We start from the raw sequence: 23,653 nt of genomic DNA, 5'->3' as shown, positions 1-23,653 counted from the left end.
GTCTGTCCTCTGTATGCTGGGCTTGATCTGCAGAGGTTATAGCAAGGTCATATACAGAACATCAGCCAATGAGATTATAAGGATCATCACACACATATACACCAACATGTAAAAGTAATTTGTGCCTTTACCCCTGAGCCTTCCCCTGAGAAACTAAGTGAGCTAAGAGGGTTGAAAATGACCTGATTTTTTTTTAGAAACTGTCTATGGACATTAATGATACCTCAAATCACCTGATGGACACTAAAAGTGTAAAAAACCAAAAACAAAACATAGACTAACAAATAAGGAGAAACTTGAGCAATAGCTAAATATATCTCTAGAAACCTCCAGAACACCTTAGCAAACACATAGCAATGCCTTTGCAACCAGTCACAACACCCAAGTGCAGGGCTGGACTGGAAAGAGAAATCGGCCAGGGATTTTTCATAGCAACTGGCCCAAAAGTGTTGTATATCGCGGTGCTGTTTTGTGGTCTGTTATGCATAATGCAGTGGCTCATTATAGCTTATCGCAGACCTTTCGGTCCTTTTCACGGCCAACCCCTTCCGATGGACAGTCCGCCCCTGATCGGCGCCAAAGTGCATCGCCCCGCCCCCCCCCCCGGGAAAATGCCCGGTATGCCAGATTACCAGTCCAGCCTGGCCCAAGTGGCATCTTTAGGAAATGTAAACATCTAATTGAGTTGAGTTGTATTGATTAGCGTTGTCTTCTTCTGGTTGTCATCTGATCATTGTCATCTCCGCCTTACAAACTCATTGTACACAGACTCTTGATGGATCTCTTGAGGGAAGCAGATCCAGTCTCGACATGGGGCCTGCAGTAAAGGTCACTCAGCTGGAGAATGAGCTCTTACAGTGAGCTGAACTCGACTGCAGTTTGATTCATGAGCTCACTGAGACTCATTTCATTTGATTTATTTGGGAGAAGACCTTTACACAATGTAGAATTATTATTTTAATATATTACATTTTTATGGGCTCCAATGTTTAATTGTACCATCAAATTGGCAATACTTTTTTAATAAATGTGCCCAGTTTAATTGTGCATGATTAATCTTTTTTGAGGAAAACAAAAATATTTGTCTTCACAATCTTTATCAAAATGTAATGATTTTCTATAGCTCTGACATTACCTCTCTTTTCAGCTAAAAATATCATAGCCCATTTTTTTAATGATCCAATTCAAAGCCAAAATACAGATGGATAAAATCAAGTCCGGCCCTTCAAAATTTCCCACTAAATTTTTATTTCTTAGTAAAAATGTTGTATTTTGCAGGTTACATTCATTGCAAATTCAGTTTCTTGTTGTCTTGTTATCAGATAATTCCTTTAACATTTGTTGCATGAAACATTGGGCAGCTGCTAGTAATCAGAGAACATTAAATGTGCACTGAAGAGTTTTCCAAGTGTCTATAATGATTGTGCTGAATCTTCAGAGCTTCCCTGAGAGCAAAAGACTGCTGTAATGGAAACTGTTGACCTTTATTAAACTAAACTTCTGCAGGTTGCTCTGCTGCAACATGTTTTTCCAAACAACTCTGTGTCAGAGCTCATTTGCAACCAGACAGCTTATTCTAATAGCAAAGAAAACTGTATTGATTTTGCCACTAACTGTGCGGTGACTTCCATTGATCAGGATTAAACACTTATTATTCAAGCTGACACAGACTGCATGTCTCACTTATGGGGTCTGACTAGTAGGGCTGATTTTCGATACAGATTTCCCATTTGATTTCAGTATGTTTTGATTCGATTCTGTGATTCTGATTCACTTTAATGTACATTTTGCTTATATATTAAATTACAGTTAATGCTGTAAATTAAACAGGAAACATTCTAACTTGGTACATTAAGAAAAAATGTAGGGTGTGGATGAAGGATTTCTCTGCCTTTGCATTTGATATCCCCCTTCTGGTCATTCATTTTTTAATCTCCGGAGGGAATACGTTTTATCCCTGTGTCTAATCAGACTGAATGCATTTAGTAGATGGTGCTATTAAGTAAAGCCCTTTTTGGATGCGATTAGTTTTATAAAAATGATTATATTAATTAAATAATAACTGCAGACGTCTATTATGTTATCTTTCGGTTCACACAGGATAAAGGATGTCTGTAGAGATCCCGGAGATGGGTGCATTTACACTCTGACGTCATGTAAATAACCCATCAGAAAACGTAGATCAGTGCTGATTAATTATCAAAAAATATTAAACATTAACATATGCTGAAGCCTGTCTGGAATTTTTAGAAGAAATTGATTATAATTCCTGGAATGCCTACCTAAATAAATACATTACAAAACAACTGGTGACATCAGTGAGCCTTTGATCCTATATTACACTCTTGAATTAAAAATCTGGGCAATATAATAGCGACTGGGGCTGCATCGGTTTAGAACTGAGAGTTTGCTTGACAGAAAGTATACTGAATTAATGCATGAAATTTTAAACTGTAATGTTTTACCATACTTTTAAAACTTTACATTAATTATATAGACCTTTCTCGCCTACATTAATTTTTAATAGGTTGACCGTAATGTTATTTGTATGCACTGAACTTCATAATAGGTATTAACATTCATTTTAATAACAATATAGGTTTTTCTGCTATAGATATGGGTTTACTATATTTTAATTATCTATTTTACTAGTATTTATCTTGTATGTGCATGCTAATTTTATGTACTTTTATTTTGAATAGCATTTGATGTACCCAGTTTAACATTGGGGTTTCTGAAAACGTGTAGGTTACTGTTAGACGTTGTGTCGAATGATGCGACACTAGGGGTCTTTCTTGAAGGTCTCTGTTATGTTCCTGTGGGTGTGCCTGTGGTTTTTTCTCTCTCTCTCTCTCTCTCTCTCACTCCCTGTCACTCCGTGTCAAGTTTTCCAGTCAGCATTTAAAAGGCCTCTCAAATTGAACGAGAGCAGATCTCTCTTGGCTCCTCTGTCTTGTTACTTTGTTGTGTCGTGCTTATCATGATTGTTTGTTCTGTGACATTCTTAAATCCCTACCACTTTTGGTTTGCCATTTTCGCGTGGGGAACGTTGTATTAACAATGGCATGTTCTCTTCCCAAGATAAACATGGACAGGTAAGATGTCACGTGACATACACCGTACAACATTTAGGTAACTTGATGTTAGACACCCCAGGTAAGAAAGTGAACGCCATCTTCTGTATGTTTTGTATTTATCGATAGAGTAGGTACGTTTCGGCATTTGACGCTGAAGACTTGTTTTCTCTGTTTATTTTTACATTAGGTTAGAGGATTAATCATTAAGTTAGATCTGTGTTTTGTTTTGTTCTTTATCTTTTCTTTGGCATTACTTGGGTCCCGTTTCTCTTGGGCTAATTACTTGGAATATATTTATTCCAATTGTACATATTTATATACATCTATTTGCTTATTGTTCATCTTTATCATTATATCTTGTTACACTTATGTATAATAAATCACCCTTTTGTCTTGGCATTACTTCGTTTAGCATTGTCTCAATGTTACCTCTTCTAACCCTAGACCAAAATAAGAAGTTGTAACAGCCTTGGTTACCTCTGAACTTGAGAAAAGGCCAATACGAAATTGGCAGACAGAATTTGCATGTCCCTCCCCTGGACATACAGGTTATAAAACTAGGGAATCGTGCATCTGTCCATTTAGGTTTTGCACTGAGGAGCCGAGAATAAGGTTCGGCCGTTACAGTGGCTCGGTACAGAGTTGTGGCCGGGGGGACACAACGTCTCGTTCCCTCCATCAGAAAACGGAGGTTACAACAATAACCTAGACATTTCCCATCTGTCGCTCACTCGACTCACCCTATTCAATCACGGCATGCGCTGAACCATGTACATGATCTGCTGATGCAGGTGTGGGCAGGCAGTTGCGTGCCAAAGCAGCAGGTTGCATCAGACTGCATGTACCCTTCCCCAATGCCCCATAAAAAAGTCATAAACTTTTTTAGGTTCCCGGCATCCCCGAGGGGGGGGGGGGGACAAATTACATGCCAAGCATGGGAGCAGGCTGCGCCAGCCACGCCTTTTCTCTCTCTATGTTTCTCGATTAGAGTTACAGTGGCTGGGGCCATTTAACGCTATAACATGCATCGGGGAAGGCGTTATTTTCCAACTCCTATTCTTTTAGGGGGAAAAGACCCCGTGGAGACCACATCCTGCCCAGGCTGGTAGATCCTACCTAGCGAGGGAGGAGTTGCTACAAACGTAGCGACCGGGGGGCAGAGGGGACTGCCCAAGGGAGACGCGTGTCCGCCGGCAGGGGGACCATACTGCGGAACATACACACAGGGGTATTAATCCATGAAGGCCAACCCTTTGGAGCACCTATTCCAGTATAGAGAAGTTAGTACCCATAATGGTCTGGTCGGGAATTCCTCGGCACCAGAGGGCTAGTGAGGAAAGACATCCAGGGATATCCAAGGAGCGTGAGTTTAGTGGACTCTCCTGGGAGAAAGAGCGCAAGTGATCGCCTCAGTGTAGGGGAAGAGTGCTATGTGCAAGCGGAACAACCGGGCAGTCGTTCTGTATTTCCGTGTTCTACATGCTCGGACCTGAGAGAATATGGGCAGAACTGACTCAACCCTGAGGTTGTAGAATCTTGTAAAGATATTGGGTGTTGCCCAGCCCGCTGTTCTGCAGATGTCTGCTAGGGAGGTGCCGTTGACCAATGCCCATGAGGATGCGCATGCCAACGAATCAATCGTCTAGCCGTGAGGGCTGCGGTGAGGACGAGGGGTTCCAGTCCAACCCCACGCTCAGTCGATTCTTCCGCATCACACGCCGGAACGCTCTCCGATGCAGCAACATATTCATCATCCAGCTCGGCGGGTCCGAGGGAGTAGTCGGCCAGGCCATGAGGCGAGCTGCTCTCACCTTAAGCTGGGACGGAAGTCAACAAGTGTGCCAAGGGCGGGTGGTTTGTGGGGATTTACCCGACAAAACCGAGCCCGCTGCCATCCCCAAATCGCCTCCATCGCCAGCCGGGTAATCCTCAATCTGGAGTGGCATTCCTTTTTAAAAAGGAAAGCCGCGACTGCCGCATTGCCATGGTTAAGTTCTAGCAGTGAAAACAAGAACCATCCACAAATGCCGCCTCAGTGTGATCACGGCCCAGACACACGAGACAGCATCTATGACCGTCAGAAGCAGAGAGATATCGACCACATCCAGGAACTACACAGAGGCGGAAGGGCATCTTTAAAAAGACACTTCCTGAAAAGGACGTTCAACGCCTACTGTGTGTGCTCTTTTAGAGAAAATAAACTCTTTTAAGAAAATATTCTCTTTTCAGAAGCGCTGTCGAAGCACCCAGGGGCAAAGCTGCACTGGCGTGCAGAGAAGGAGAAAGCCGCTGATACACGCCGTAGATCCAACAGCAATGAGGTTGAGTGAAACAGAAATTATCTCAGCTCACTGATCTCACAACTACTTGGCTCCAAAGAAAAAAATCTGAATGGACAGATGCACGATTCCCTCCTTTTATACCTGTATGTCCGGGAGGGACATGCAAATTCTGTCTGCCAATTTCTCATTGGCCTTTTCTCAAGTTCAGAGGTAACGAGGCCTTCAAGAAAGACCCCTAGTGTCGCTTCATTCGCCACAATGTCGAGTGAGGGACAGATGGGGAACTTACTTTAAATTATAGACCTTATTCCTTTTAGTGCCATCAGCCTATCATATCATCTTCCATTCCACAGTTGCTGATAGTGTCATTGTATTAACAGACCCTCTGTCAATTGTATGATCTCCCACAGTTGTCATCATTTTCCATAGATTTAATGTAATGTAATGTAAAGGCCATGGCTGGGTATTCTTTGCCTCAATTTGCCTCCAGCAACTTCAATGAGATGATGTTGTTTTAATTGAAGATCATGATTCTGATTATACATTATAGGTGTTCATGATCTCAGCATTAGGGAACAGTAACTAATCTCTTCCTTGTTAACAGGAAGCTGTAAATGATCCCTATTGAAAGGCAGAATAAAAATGTAATTTAGAGAAGGACCAAGTAAAGCTTCTGATGGTGTAGAGGAGGCTGATCACAGAAAGATGCATCTTTTCATTGAATCACTTGCCCACCAGGTAAAGGAGGGCACTGTGGGTGACTAAATAACAGCATGTTCATTTATATTTCAGATAATAAAGAGACTACTATGATTTATATGTTTATATGATGCATTTATATGTATAGTAAATTAAAGTGATATGAAATTTATAGAATAAAATGAATAGAATAAAAATGATTTATTAGAATATAAATACATAAAGCCCTCTCTTTACAGTAAAGAGTGTGGAGGCCTTTCCAATGTGTTCTATGTTAAAACTATTACAGTAATAAATATTTCTCATTAAAAGTTAAACAATGTACACAATTTGTTCACTTTTAAATGTAAACCTGTGGTGCGTGAGACTGGAAATGCTGGAGTAAATAAGATAATATTGCTTTAAATAAATATAAATTGCTTTAAATAAACATAAATTGCTTTAATATTGTGTTTAATAATAATCTGAACTTCCATGCCCACTGTGTCACCATTAAAAAGGCACACATGAGATGACAACATCTGAAATGTTCTGACATCTACTTAAAGTAAACTAACTCTGGAACATAACCTACTGTGGAGCAGGTTATGTTCAGAGAGTAAGTTGCTATGGCTACTATCATATCCTGACAGTTACCTCAGTTTTTGCAACAGAAAGCTGAGGTTACCCACTTACTCTGAGTAAACATATCTGGGTAAGTTGCTTAACCTGCTTACTGGAATACCCACCCTCCGGTACTTCTTTCCTGTGTTTACGGACATGACATACAGACGCAAGGAGGAACGACATAAGCCAGCGATTTAGTGCCAAATCCGTCCCGACAGCTCAAGAATCAAATAATTTTTATAGGTTTACCGAAGTGAATCATGGGGAGGTAAGGACATTGTTTTGAACACTGATATGTACTTAATCAATAATTGCAATTTGTTCATTTATAAACACAAGCTTACATAGTGCAGCTTTAATGATAATGGAAAGGGGATAAGAAATGTGATTAACAACATGCAACACAATATTTAAACAATAGAGGTCATTTTAAAATCTGCTCCATCATAACAATAATAATAATAACTAGATAGGTACATTTCCTGAAGAAAATGTGAGTGGTGCTTGCCGTGGCAAAACTCGTCAAATAGCATTTTCTAACTTGTTGCTAAGCACTAAAATAATGGTCATAGAATTTTTCATGTGTTAACACTTCGCTAGGGGATTCTAGCATGTGTTAGCATGACGTTAGCACGGTTTTAGCATGTCTTTGCACTTTGCTAGGCGATGTTAGCATGTGTAAGCATGATGCTAACACAGTTTTAGCATGTTTTAGCACTTCGCTAGGCGATGCTAACATGTGTTAGCTTGAGGCCAACACGTTTTTAGCATGTTTTAGCACTTCGCTAGGTGATGCTAGCATGTGTTATCATGATTGTAGCACGTTTTTAGCATGTTTTAGCACTTCGCTAGGTGATGCTAGCATGTGTTATCATGATGCTAACACGTTTTTAGCATGTTTTAGCACTTGCCTAGGCGATGCTAGCATGTGCTAGCATGATGTTAGCACGTTTTTAACATGTTTTAGCACTTCGCTAGGCGATGCTATCATGTGTTAACATGATGCTAGCACATTTTTAGCATGTTTAAGCACTTTGCTAGGCGATGCTAGTATGTGTTAACATGATGCTAGCACGTTTTTAGCATGTTTTAGCACTTCGCTAGGCGATGCTAGCATGTGTTAGCATGATGCTAGCACGTTTTTAGCATGTTTTAGCACTTCGCTACACGATGCTAACATGTGTTAACATGATGTTAACACGTTTTTAACATGTTTTATCACTTTGCTAGGCGATGCTAATATGTGTTAGCATGATCCCAGCACGTTTTTAGCATGTTTAAGTGCTTCGCTAGGCGATGCTAGCATGTGTTAGCATGATCTAGCACATTTTTATCATGTTTTAACACTTCGCTAGGCGATGCTAACATGTGTTAGCATGATGCTAGCACGTTTTTAGCATGTTTTAGCACTTTGTTAGGCGATGCTAGCATGTGTTAGCATGATGCTAGCACGTTTTTAACATGTTTTAGCACTTCGCTAGGCGATGCTAGCATGTGTTAGCATGATGGTAGCACGTTTTTAGCATGTTTTAGCACTTCGCTAGGCGATGCTAGCATGTGTTAGCATGCTACAAAAACTACTGTCTGTTCCACACCGCTCTCGCTGACCCAATGTCAGCTGTGCAAGGACTATACAGGAAGCCAATGAGACAACAGCAATAAAACCATCCAAATAAGGCATAACCCTAGACCTAAATTAACCCCTTAAATGACAGACTGATCTCACTGTGAATTTGGCAACAGTAGGTTTGAAAGTTCTTCAGTTAATCTCAGTCTGTGCTTATCAAAATTCAAACCACTGCCCCCAGTGGCCGAAGTGGGTAGTATTTTTGGTAACATTTTACAAAAAGGTTTCATTTGTTAACATTAGTTAACATCATTAGTTATAGGTGCACTCAGTAATGTTTACCTCATTAATAAAGTGTTACTCCTGAAAAAATGAACTGCAATTTTGAAACATATGTGTAAAATCATGAGCACTCACATGAGATGAAGACTCCAGTCTCATCAGTTACCTTTTAAAAACAGTTTTATTCTAAAGGGGGAGGGTCTCCTCATGGGGGCTGCCATATTAGAAGCACATGACCAGCCAAACTCTACTCACTTAATCTTAGTAACCGCCCTGTTATTGGATACGTCACACTTGTATTAAATTAATCATGGCTGACTGTGAACAGTAAATGCCTAAAATGCTATTTTCATTGGGCTCAAAATATTATTTTAGAAGGAAAAATGTAACCAAAGTATCGTGCTCGTCATTGATTATGCGATCACGATTACTTCCTGGTTTCAGCATGGGAGGAAAATGCATGTCTCTGAGGCGACTGTTGTCAGGGTACTGGAACATTTGGTAGCAATATGTCAAATTCCTGTGTGATCATGTTGTACTTGACTATCTCTGCCAATGCTGGATATACAAAAACTCAATCATCTCCACTTTAGAGTGAAACACAATGAGTCTTATTCACTAACTGTACGTATGCACATATTTGTGAATACATGGTCTGCACTTATATAGTGCTTTTTTAAACTTAGCAGTTTTTAAAGCACTTTACACTACACTGTGAACTCATTCACACACACACACACACACACACACACACACACACACACACACACACACACACACACACACACACACACACACACACACACACACACACACACACACACACACACACACACACACACACCAATGACAGCAGAGCTGGCATGCAAGCCTGCCATTTGGAGTAACTAGGGGTTCATTGTCTTGCCCAAGGATACTTCAGCATATGGAGTCATGTAGGCTGGGAATTGAACCACCAAACTTGTGATTAGTGGCCAACCCACTCTACCACCTGAGCCACAGCCGTCTGTGTATGAATCTCACAGATGTAGCAATTGCCTCCCAAATTGACCCTAAAAAAGTTAGCACAGGTTTACAGTGCTACAAGTGCTATGTTGCAAAGAGTGACAAATAGCTGACAGGTGTGGGCAGGAAAGCCCTTATATAAGCCTTTGCAACCACCATAGACATTGACCCCAATATTCAGATTAGTGGTCAACCTGGTGGGTAGGAGCTAATCATATTTACATCCATGCTTATCCCACTTATAACAACAAATGGCCCTGTATCTCGGCTAAGAAATACACATACATTTTATAGCAACCTCTGAGCAATCGAATTTTCAGCAGTTGAGGAGATGAATCCACTTTGCTTTACATTCTAAACAGAGCCCTTTTCAAATATTTAAATTCTCTCTAATGATATATGGAAAATAAAGTCTTGACTCATTTGAACTTCCCTCTTAATTTACCTGTGACTTATCTGTTCCAGACAGACGAGTAAAATTGAGTTTAATGAGACAAAGCGATTCATTTACATGAACCATTAGTAAGCCACAGTGTCCTTGACTTAACAACAGTTTATATGTACTTACTGTATATTTCATTTCATTTATTTATGTATTCTCTTTTCATAGTAATGCAACACGAAATGCCATAACAGCAATTTAACAAATCCAACAAACACAACAAAAATACATTCCATGACAAAAAGAACAGGAGTAGGAAGAAGAAAAAAAAAATCTTATAAACTCCTACCCCATTCTTATAATAATAAAAAAAATGTACAAATTAGATGACCTCACCAACATTACAAAAGATAACAACAACAAAAAATAACAAAACAGCCCAGACCAGATAATCTACTTTCAATTTTAACAATTTTCCTTTTTTTTTTTTTTTTTTTTTTTATTATTATTATTATTATTAATTCTACTTACACAACACTAAACAAAAACAACAATGATGGAATGATGACAACGAGACCATTGTTGTTGTAATTTTATCAATTTTCACAAACATCTTTATATAAATTAAGTATCTTCTGTTTATACTTGTATTTAAATTGGAAAATGTTTGAACAACATTTTAGATAATTTTCTAAAAAATTCCATCTTTTCACACCAGAAACTGAAACACACATTTGTTTGAGGGTATTTCTAGCAAAAGGGTGTTTAAAGTCTTTATTTCTTCTGCTTGTCCCACTATTTACAGTAAAAAGAGTTTGCAGTCCATGCGGTAACAAGCAGTATTTTGCTTTATGAACAACTAATAAAGTTTGTAAAGCAACCAAATCCTTCAGTTTGAGTAGTCCTGACTCCAGAAACAGTCCTGTAGTATGTTCTCCTGGAGCAACTCCATTAATTATTCTTATGGCTCTTTTTTGCAAAATAAATAAGGGCATTAAATTTGTGAAATAAGAATTACCCCATATCTCCAAACAATACATCAAATATGGCAAAATAAAGGAACAATATAGGATTCTCATTGCCTTATAATTTAACATAAACTTTACTTTACTCAAAACGGCAATGTTTTTACAAATTTTATTTCTTACATAAGATATATGTGACTTCCATTTAAATTTTTCATCAATGAGTACTCCTAAAAACCTAAATTCTGACACTCTCTCAATAATTATTCTATTTAAAGTCAAACGAACATTTACAGGGCATTTTTGATTTGTAAACAACATAAATTTTGTTTTACTTAAATTTAACGACAGTTTATTTTTATTAAACCATTTCTGTAGAAGAACCAACTCTTGTTCAATAGTTTTCATTCATATTTTTATGTTCTTTCCCGATACAAAAAAATTTGTATCGTCCGCAAAAAGAACAAAACGTAAAATCTTTGATTCATCACAGAGATCATTAATATATAAAGTAAATAATTTTGGCCCCAGCACAGAGCCTTGAGGGACTCCACACTGTATTATTTCCAACTTAGATTCATGGCCTAAATACTCTACATATTGTTGTCTTTTTTCTAAGTAACTAATAATCCAATTTAATACTACACCTCTAATTCCATATGTCTGTAATTTAGATATCAATATACCATGATCAAGAGTGTCGAAGGCCTTTTTAAGGTCAATAAAAACACCAACTGTATTGATTTCTGTGGTAATGTCTTCTGTGATTTTCATCAAAGCCATAGCTGAAATCTATAGCTATATCTAATCTAATCTATCTATCTATCTATCTATCTATCTATCTATCTATCTATCTATCTATCTATCTATCTATCTATCTATCTATCTATCTATCTATCTATCTATCTATCTATCTATCTGTCTGTCTGTCTGTCTGTCTGTCTGTCTGTCTGTCTGTCTGTCCATCCATCCGTATTAATAATATGAATCTCACAAATGTAGCACTTGTTTATCTGTTGTTTCTCTCCAGTATAGGTAGGAACAAACCACTTCATGCCTGGCCACAGCTGTGTGAGTTCATGTGTGTGTTGGGGTCACAGTAGGGGATAATAGCCTGCCACGGGTGGATATTTGTTTGCCAATTGTAAAATGCAAATGCTTCTCACAAGCACTGTACTAACAAAAGACCCATGTGAGAGGTCATCCATGCAGTCAGGGAGAGGGCAGCGAGCTCTGTTTTTAAGAAAGCATTGATGCCATTGTAACCTATCAACTGGCAGAAACATCACCTGTTTTTATTATAGAGACACAGTTTTATGAGCCCAGTTTGGAACATCAGTTACTGCTAGGCCCATTTTCTGAGCTGATTTATAAAAAGAAGGCAAGAAAACGAGCAACCATTTGAGGTAGAATACAATTTTTTTCTTTCTCTGAGCAGATTTAGAGGTTTTCATTGATTATCGGACAAAGCAGGCTTTTCAAAGACATTCTCTTCAGAATGTTACCATGTCTGTGTTTGTCAGAGTGGATCTGACACCATGCCCGACTGCTGACCGCAAAGATTACAAGGTGGCCTGGTTTCCTTTCTCTTGGTTTTTGGCAAGAGAGGTTTCTGTGCGGCACAGGGTCACCCTGATCTTTGACAAGTTTCTCTCCTTCTTCTTTGTCGTCTCCTCCCTCCTTCTCAGCTGTGTTTGCGTTCTCTTATCTATCTCCGGCTCTGCTGTCCCCTGAAGCTGTCTAAGCCATCGCTTTGTCCTTGTGCTGCCAAAAAGAAAGCTGAAGGATTGACTGGCACTTTTTACTGTCTGCAAAAATCCTACAATGGAAAGGGCTCTGACCAATGGCATCTAATAACGTTTGATTATGAACTGAAGCTTCACTAGACGTGAACATTATCCACAACAGTAAAAGAGATATATCATAATTAGGTGAAAAGTTAAATTTTTAAGGCTCTTGAAGGAAGTCAGTTCAATAAAAGTTTATATTCCTTTATGTGAATGAATGAATCACTCCTTTGTGATAGTTCTTATTAATGATTTGGTTGAACTGATTTGCAAAGAGTTAGTGAATTACTGAAATTACGTTGAACTTTATTTGAAAACACACTGTTCAAACAGGACTAAAAAAAATTATTTATCTGAAACGGAAATCTGATTCCCAATTGTGGTGACTATGGCTAATTTAACTATGGTTAAATTGATATACAGGTAGAAATGTTTCAACCGATAACGTGGTTATGCAAAATGTCATCGAATGGTTGGGAATGTGCATTCCAGTCAGAGGTTGCACTACAAATACAGTTGTGGCTAAAAATATTGGTACCCTTGGTAAATATAATAAAAGCAGGCTGTAAAAAATATATACTTTATGTTTATCATTTTGGTCTTTCATTCAAAATAATTACAAAATATATCCTTAAATAGATATTAAACAATTCCAAACACTACACAAGTTTAATCAAAAAGGCAAGGCAAGGCAATCAGTATATCAACACAGTACATCATTATCGACCATAAGGTTTAAGAAAATTGCAATCTAATTTTTTTGCTTAAATTGCCCACCCCTAATGTGACCGTATCCATCTGCAACAAATACATTTACATTAAATAAACTATAAAAAGTGATAAACAGCAGTATTTATCAATATTTAATTAATTACAAAATTAAACATGCACATTTTATACAGGGAGCAATAACTCAATAAAACGAATCAGTTAATAATTTTTATGAACCGTTCATGATAATGAACCATCTGCAAAATCTGAATCATTAAATTGCATCAGACTTCTCAACTGTAATCAGTGTACACTCACATTGAAGGAAGTTTTAAGAGAGTTTCTTTATAATGATGAAGTGTATTTTTCAAACAGGCAGCCATATCACCCTGCAGCCTGGTTGCCCACTAAAGTTAAGCAGTGTTGAGCCTGGCCAGTACCTGGATGGGGTCCCTCCTGGGGAAAACCAAGGTTGCTGCTGAAATTGGTATTAGGGGGGCAAGCAGGAGGTGCTCTGTTTGGTTCCTATTGCCCCATTATAGTGACTACACTAAGTATGGTGGTTAAACTGAGGTTCTGGAATCTCTGTGGTCAGTAAAAATCCCAGGACACTTCTTGTAAGGAGTAGGGGTGTAACCTTGGTGTCCTTGTCAAATTGGCCCCTATCTATCATGGCCTTGTATTAATCTCCATCCCTGAATTGGCTACATCACTCTACTCTCTCCTCCCCACCAATGTGTGGTGGGTGTTCTGGTGCACTATGGCTGCTGTTGCATCATCATCCCTATGCTACGTAAAGCACTTTGAGTGCCTAAAAAAGCACTATATAAATGTAAGGAATTGTTATTATTATTATTTCCTGGCCGAATATAGATAAGAAATTATACCTCTGCAATGTGCAAAAATAACATTAAACATGACTTTGAGGACTACATCCATGTAGGGAAATTGTTGCATTGCTACTCACCCACTGCCATCAAGTTCAGTTCATAAAATAGTTCTTCTCTGTTTACATTCTTGATCAGGCATCACAAAAATAACAGCTTTGAGAAACATGAATGCCAGCTCAACCCACACGGAAAGGTGATGGAGCGAGAGCAAAACCTGCTCGTCCTCAGGAGAGCTTTTTTAGGAGAAATTGATGTGCCATTTTGGCTTTGCTGGTGCTGACCTCCACATCAGACATAGAGTGATGGCTGCAGTTTTACAGCACGTCCAAGACCCAACCGCCTGAGTTTGAACAATTATCATGGATCCCACAGAGGGCATTTAACTTGGATGCTGCCCTAGAAACTAATTCCGAAGCTTGTTTTGTCTAAAGGGTACCTCATGTTTTTTTTTTTACTAGCGCTAGACAGATTAAAGCACAATTAACTCTTGAATGTATCAAACAAAGAGGCATTTTGGGAAATCAACAGCTTTTAAAACTATTCCTTCCTCAATAGAAGCAATGAGAGCCTTTATCTATCGCATGCCTGGGAATAATAATTTTTTTTCTTCGCCATTTCGTTGTTAGCAGATAATATCTGTGGTCTCTGGTGAATTCTTATTAGGGTGTGTTGATCTTGAAAAGCACACGCACCACTAACATCTTTTCTATGAGCGAAACATGCTTCTAGAATCCTTCTCACTTCATCTGCTTGCACTAACTGAAACAGAAAAAACAGTGGATGTTCTGAAAGTGTGGGTAAAAAAGGAATTTTATGAGAAGTCTCTTACCCCCCCTCCAGCATTTATTCACCACAGACTAAACTCCATCCTGGGCTTCATTCACTGATTCTAGCCTTAAAAATTCACTACATGGTCATCTAGCTGCCTACATCTCTATGGACATCAAGGATAAACAAAATCAATATAAGTCAGGTCTACTCTTTTTCCACTTGAGTAAATATGCAACAAAGTAACCTATTCCTTGGAGGCTACAAAAGATAGCAAGATGGCATCCATCGCTTGTAAAACTAAATTGTCACGCTGAAGCGTGTGTTTTCGTTCTGCCTCAGTGAGGAGCTTTCTACTATATCACACTGTATAACTGAGAATGAGTCTTTTGTCCCCACTGGTGTTTGAGGATTCTACCAAAGCAGGACTGGTAATATGGCATACCGGGCATTTTCCCGGTGGGCCGATGCACTTTGGGGCTGATAAGGGGCGGACTGGCCATTGGGAGAACCGAGCGGGCCGGTGGGTCGGCCGCGAAACATGCTTAATGGGCCGCGATAAGCTAAAATGAGCTGCCACGTTATGCAGAATGGACCATAAAACTATATGCTATGTAAAGTCCCGGGCCGCTTTCTCTTCCCAGTCCAGCCCTGGATTCCACAATACACCAACGATGCCAAATATGCCAGCGGAATAAACACATGTACAACTTATAACTGAAGAACCAATGCAGAATTCCGACATGGCCAGTACTAAGACCCTTTTCCGCTGGCTTTCCAAATTCTTGAGGAGAATGGTTCTGTGTTGACCAGAAAATAGGTTTAATAGCCAATCCCATTAAAGTACACATGGACACAATGGAGACCGACCGTAGAGGAATCACTAGTACTAGTGCAATAATACACATTCTGGGAATTTGACCCAGTAGTAGCATACTGTGCAACAACTGCCACTCTTTTGCTGAAGTTTCAGATATTACCCTGCCCTCTGACTGATGGGTCCTAATTTCAGCCTGGCTTCACAATAACAGACCTGTAACTGATACTCTTTAGATCTGTGTGAATCTAACCTTATTACTCTTTGTCTCAAAAGCCCAGCTGAGACTTCTTATTGACAGAAATATTCAAATTGGGATCAACCATTCAGTATTTTATGCTCACGCTACACAGGTTTGACTGCTTCAAACACTCACAAAAATGCACTATGGTATGTATTATCATGTTTTTGGTAAATAAGAATGCCATTTTTCTTTTATTTACCATGGTAATACCACCTATTCTTATATCATGATATTCTTTGACATACCTTTGAGTACCATGTAAAAACTGTAAAGCAGGTTAAGGGAAAGGAGGAGGCAAGAACGGCAATATAAATAATAGTTTAAAGAAAAACTGTACCAAAAACACACAAACATAAACACAGAGCAGCTGCATGTCATTCTCTCTCTCTCTCTCTCTCTCTCAAACCGCCTTTATCCCTCGCTTGCCCCCATCAGGCTGATTGGGGACCGTGCGTTGTTCCTGCCCGGCCCCGAGCTCCTCCGCTCTACATATACCATGGTAAATCATTGCATACAATGGTATATATCAAAGTACCGTAGTATTACCATCTGGAACCACAATATGGTGTTCTAGGGGTCATTGACAAATAAGGTTATCTAAAATCTAGTTTATAACACACGCGTTAAGTTCACAGAAATGAAATCTTTGTGTCCAATTTGGTTTCATACATTACAAAACAGACAAACATGTAAAGCATTTCCTACAAATAAAAGATTAAATGTCATGTGATGTAACCATCTGTTAAAGGTACTAAAATGCTTTCCTTGCATACACAACTCTTTCGATGTAAAAAATATGTTTTACAATGAATTTTTGAGACAAGAATATCAAGAATATATTTCTCAGCACATTTGCTCAACAAACACTTTTCAAATATTAATAATATTTAAAAGCAAAATTGTTTCTCTGCTTATATTTTAAAGAAATATTTATATAAGACACACTACACTACTCATGCCAACACTTTAAAAATGTCAGCTTTTAATGAGACTGATATTTTTTGTTTTAATTCCTCTCTCTGGACGGTTACACCACATGACATTTTGCAATTACAATTATTTTTAATTCAGCGATTTAAAACATGTTCATCCTAGAAGAATATTCAAGTAATTGTTTAGTTCAAATTGCATTTGTAATAACTTAAAGGTGCACTCACTTTTACTCATTAAAAAAAGTTTTATTCCTAAAGAAATGAATAGTCATTTTGAAACATGAGCACTCACATGAGATGAGGACTCTAGTCATATCAGTAACCTTATAAAAGCTGTTTTATTCTACATGGAGAGGGTCACACTCATGGGAGCAGCCATGTTAGGATCACATGATCAGTCGAATACTACTCGCATAATCTCAGTAACTGCCTTGGACACTTTAACTGATGGATTAAATTAATCATGGCTGACTGTAAATAGCGAATTTCTATAGTGGTAACGGTAACTGAAAACTATACTGTGTTTGAATGATGCTGCATTCACGTCACTAGGTGTCACTGTAAGTCCAAGATGACACAATCACAAAAGTTTCTGAGTGCACCTTTAATAAATCCGGACAAAGAACAAAAAAACAAAACAAAAACAAAACAAAATCAGCATACTGTCCCCAAAACAAACTTTGAACATGTCCATATAATCCTGTCAATCACAACACTAGGGTGTTAAAGGCTGCATTCATAATTCCTGTGAACATTATCTCTCCACCTCCCCAACTCCATCTCTACTTCTATTCATTTCTACTTGATATTAAACGTTATATAGTCCAGAGGAGAATTTAGCACCAATTTCAAGTCTTAAGCATGCTTGAGCCCTCCATCACAGACTAAATATGCTTACTTTTATCAAGGATAATATTCAAATTTAAACTCGTAAAAGAAAATTGTAAAGGAATTCTACAAATCCTTTTCTGGCAAGAAACTCCATTCCAAAAGTATTTTGTTCTCTGTGCCACTGCCACCACAACATTAAAGTAACCCTCAAACTCAACACAAAATGTACCAGCATCTACATATTCTGATAATGATGTGCTGCGTAAAGTAGAAGAGAAGAAGAGAAATAAATAAATAAACCTCTATAATTGTTCTAAGTCTTTAAAATACATAAAGAAAGGAGCCTCATGATTCAAAACTCTCTTGTAAAAATGGGAAACAACTGGCAAAAATATAGCAATTAAAGGAGAACAGGCATTGCATGCGCTTTGTCATCATTAAACGGGAACAGTTTTACGACGCCTGTTTGCACCCTTTGGAATTAGCCTTACTGTCACCAGCCTTCTGGGAATGAAAGGGCAACTCACAGCTCAGGGTCACTAGAGGTCATGGGCCACCTAAAGGGCAGTGAGAATGCTGCGGACATGCACACACATGCACAGTCAAGCACCTTCATTAACAGCTTCACATGGTCTGTGAGACTGCATTGTGATATCAGGGATACTGAAGAAGTTCTTTGAAGTCTCTACTTGGTTATTTCATTTTAAAGCTACACGAAACTAAAGCTGGTTAGCTGGTGTCCTAGCCTGGTCATGCTGTTCTGTTGGCTGGTTTTAGAGGGGTTTTGGTCACCTTACCACTGGCCCGCTAGGTTCTCCCGATGGCCATTACGCTCCTGATCGGTCCTAAAAGTGCGCCTGCCCACCGGGAAAATGCCCGGTATGCCAGATTACCAGTCCAGCCCTGGCGCACTTGTAATCAGATCACTTGAGATGGCTGTTAAAAGTAGGCATTAACAGGGTCATAAATGACTTCTCAAACCTATAAAATACAGCAAAAAACTTCAAAGCACAACCAACAACTTTAAATGAAATGGAGTGTGATAATGCAGATCATAAACTGACAGTCATTCTGTCTTTGGCTTGATTGGGGTGAATGCAGGCCAGAGGCCAGACGCTGTTGACTGACATTTGAGTGTGGAATGACATGTGTGTGTCCCACCCTTTGGCAGAGTCACCACGGCGGCCGCAACTGTCAGATGCGCGTCACACTCTGCATGCCATCCTGAGATGCAGGGCCCTCTCTGAGAAACACATATGAGGTCTACAAAGCTTTTATGGAGCCAAAGGTTTGACCCCTGTGGGGCAGGTGACGTGTCAGAGCAGATCAGATCTCTGTTTCACCCTGCAGTGAAAAAATTACTCACACAATGGTGATAGAAACGTGTTGCCGTAACACACCTCCCCAAAACACACCTTATCTAATTAGAGGTTCCACTTCAACATGGACAGTTCCAGCAGTTTGAAATCATCTCCAACTGAGAGCAGGATCTCAGGTGAGCACAGAAAACTGGACTGAGCCCTGATGGAAAATGTAAATATATCACAAGGACTGGGTTTGGAATAAAATACTAGCATCATACTTACTGCATTCGGCACAGTACACACTTAATGCTGCCTGTTATTTCAGATTTTATAAAAAAAAAAAAATATTTTAAGGATGTGAAACAGTATGCATTATGCCACAGTAAACATTTCACGTCACACATTTAATTCAAAGTGGCGGCAGAGGCACAAATATAATTTTTTTTGAGGATGTATGCGATGCCTACATTGGCTCCGCCCTATCGCCTTCCGGAGGGGGTCCCCCTTGAACGTTTTCACCTTTCACAACTTAAACTCTGATGCATTTTTGGGCTGCCGTCTGAATTTTTCCGAAAACCACCAAAAATATGATTAATATAATAGTATTGCGTGTATCTAATCTTATGATAAACAGATTTTTTTATCTTTTTTTTTGTTTTTTGTTACCCCAAATTTGTAAGCATGTAATTCTGGTTCCATTCACTCTATCTCACTTTGAAAAGTCTTTTTTGTTCCACTGGCAGCATGTACTAGAAAAAAGATTTCTCTCTCTATCACATTCGATTAAAATAAACAGAACTGAAATGTAGGTGGCTCTCTAATGCATTTTAGCCCTCACAGATTTGCTCGTAGTCTAATTTTTAGTTTATGCATCACCCTCGTTGTTTCATTGAATATCTCAACCTCTGAGTGGACTAGAAGCTCAGTCTAAGTGTCATTAGAAAGCTGAGATCCTCTCCACTATATATTTATAATCTGTACCTAAACAAAAAGTAATAAAAACTAAAACAATTCAGAGTATGATTCAACAAAAATTAGACTGCCTTCACATAGTCGCAGATCTCGACTTTGACTGCAACATATGAACTGAATTTGAATACTTTGAAGAACGTAACTTCATGATAAGAGCTGCAATGCAGCTAACACTATTCTGTCTAATGTGCTGATGGTAAATTCTTATACTATGAGTCTAATAACAGGTCGAGCGATTAAAGGTCACACCAGGCCAATGGACGAGAAGGGCCCAGAGGTTGTAATGTGCGGAGGCAAACTGTTTATCTTTTTGACTAAAGGGTGTCAAACATTCAGAGGGTCAGAAGGGAAGGCGGTAGGTCACGACCTCAGGGTTCAGATTCCAAGCATACCAGGGTTCAAAGGTCAGCACAGGCATGTGAGGGGCCTGGGGGAGTGATGAGCCCCCCCGCTCTAAATCTTTCCCTCCAACAGAATGTGATGCCCTTGAGGTAGTAATAGATGATGTTGTTTCTCAAAAATATTGGTGATGGATTGATGTTGTTTCGTTCTCTCGTGCAGCACGAACGACAGCTTGAATCATACGCACCCATGAATCTTATTGACACAAGCACAGATCAAACTGCAGTCTGTGCCTCCTTTTGAAACCATTACTGGTCCATCAGGATTCAGCTAGACTGCATAACCCTTCATCATAGTGTGCCTGAATACTGGAATGGCATCTCAGAGACATACTGACAACAGAGGCAGGACAAAAGAATGGAAATGTAGACATTGTTATAGGACAGTGGTTCTTAACTGGTGGGTCACAACCAAAATATGTGTATGTTCTGATAGGGTCACGGATAGCAGGAAAAATCTATGCAAAATGCAAATGACAACGCAACTAATCATATGATCGTGTATATTTATGAAAGCAAAATAAATATGCTTATAGCGAAGAACTGCATGTAGAGCTGCATTAACTAGAGCTCAACCATATGTAACCGGTGTAGTTCTGTGTTGTGTGTTTGATGGGAAAATGTCAAATAAAATACTAAATAAAACATGCAGTCAGAAAATTAAAAGGGTAGAGACACACATAAACAGACAGGCACATCAGTTACACATTGAATAGTATGTGCAATTCAACATCGGACAAATACATGTCTGTGTAAAATATACTTTCATACCTGTTACACACAATCATGTCTCACCGCTCTTATTTATCATTAACTTTTATCTTGAAAATATACCTCAGAGTCAACATGACCATCTTCATCATTTGAGAGATAGAGAGAGAGAGATTGAGAAACAGGCTTTTTCTCAGTTCATATCGAAGTCAAGGCTGCAGGCTAATGCGAAAAGCAAAGGCCGGTCAGAACAATTTATAAATTCTCTGCAGGGGCAGACAAAATCAATGCTACGGCAGCTCTGCACATCATCTGTGGCTCTGGTATCTCACGCTTGGGTGCATATATCAAACTCCAGAGGTCCTCTCCTTTCACTGACCTGTTTCACTCCCTCCCATCTGTGATTTTTGCTATCTCTTTGGGAGAATGACACATATAGGTACTTGATCAGAAGATTCTACCTCCTATTACTCTATTTCGGAATATAGTTACAACTCAATAAATATCAAACACAAGTAATACCATGTTATCAGATGTTATTGTATCAAAAGCAATCATTATATGTATATTTGAAACACAAAACATGGATTTTTTTCATTGATAGTATTGTGACAAATTGCATGTTCACAAAATTTCAGATGCATATCAGTATAGAGATTACAGAATAATACTGTTTAACTTCAAGAAGAGAGGAAGAAAAAATAATACATGAATAAATATGATATATAGTATATCATTTCTCCCTGTGTGTACAATTAAAGGAGCAAATATAAGAGACAAATACATATTTCAACGCTTTACGTCACGGGGTTTGATAACCCTAATTGGTGCAGTACGACGTTCAATTTTAGTCATAGCAACAGCGACCTCAAGTGGAACGAGAGGGTATAAAAACACCCTTCAGAATATGCAATGGTTTGGGGTTTTGTTTCTCCTCACAGTCCCACCACTAGAGAAACTTACAGTTTCACTGTTTTGTTAAATAGTAGATAGATAAAAATGTAATTATACAAACATTATGTTATTGGGGTTACACTATGTTATTTTTTATTGCATACATGCAGTACTTTCTGTGTTGCAAATGAATTGAAAGTGGCTTTTAAAATATCCCAAAAATAAATGAATAAATAAAAAGTAACAATGAACATTTTCCATCATTTTCTCTCCCTTATGTCAATTCAAACATGAATGCTTTTTTTGATGCACTGGAAACCAAACGGAGATGGATAAGGGATGTTGATTGTGATTGTCAAGCTACAAAAAGCCAATAAAAGATCAATGAAGTAGTTCATACGACCAGAGATTACTTAGCCAGAGACGTAGCACTCGTATTAAATTAGGAAATCCCACCTTACAGGTAAAAGAGCCAATCATCTTTTATGTACAGACATCACCTTTTCAGTCAACTCAAGAACTTGCATGAGCATTAGCTGGAGCTGCCTGGAAAATGGCGTTTTTAGCATTATCTGAGCTAAAGACGCATTGTTGTTAGATTTGACTGTACAACTAATGTTCTTTAATCGTAATCTTGAACAACGGTTTTGGAGATTTCAGTCTTTTCCTTTCAAGTAGATAGAGGCCATACTTTCATGCGCGTTTACGTTAATTATCGTGGGAGCGTTCCCAAGATAGCGGCCGAGTGGACTGACTTGCCTTGAAGGTGACTTTGATACGACTCGTCAGCTAGGCTATATTCCACGTTTTCAGAAGCCATACCTTGTGTGAGGAACAGACAACAATTTAAGTCTTGAAGTAGGCCCTACCTAAAATAACTCCTTCCTAAAATAACGACTTAAACATCGGTTCTCATGTGTAAGTCAATGTCGAATATTTAAAATCTGAAGTGTGGCATTTCTTCATTATATTACTTTTTTTTTTTCTTTCCCTCAGACACCCTTCATCCAGTAGGGGGCGCAGACAGATCAATCACCAGACATTCAATGAACATCGTCTCACCCAGCCTATAATGACCGCATAACCTTTTAAACATGGAGTTAATTTAAATTGTGCGACCACAACCTACTCCGTGACCTTATTTACACGGAGGCAGGAAGCGACTGTTTTACACATTCTGTGAGCTGTTTATATCTAGAAGTCTCTCACTGCAAGAGCCCAGATTACTTTCACACATTGACTAATACACATAGGCTACTGTATGTGCAGGAAACTCTGCCTTTTGAGAAATATTTACTCCTACATTCTGTTCCCTCTCTTTCTCGCTTAATCGTGATTTTGACCGACTAACCCTGAAAGAAAATTACTTTTAATTCCTCTGTCAGAAATAGACCTGCTGGATCAAACTAGTCAACCAGAGTTAAAGGTATTCACTTAATTAAATGTAGCTATAACAAAAGAGACTACCAGGTTTTTACACAATTTCAATATTATGTTTTTGGATAATGTACCATTGTATTATGGCA

Source organism: Xyrauchen texanus, chromosome 43 (assembly GCF_025860055.1).
Source record: "Xyrauchen texanus isolate HMW12.3.18 chromosome 43, RBS_HiC_50CHRs, whole genome shotgun sequence".
Classification (NCBI taxonomy): Eukaryota; Metazoa; Chordata; class Actinopteri; order Cypriniformes; family Catostomidae; genus Xyrauchen; species Xyrauchen texanus.
The sequence above is the reverse complement of the archived record's forward strand: the minus strand, read 5'-3'. Positions refer to the sequence as shown.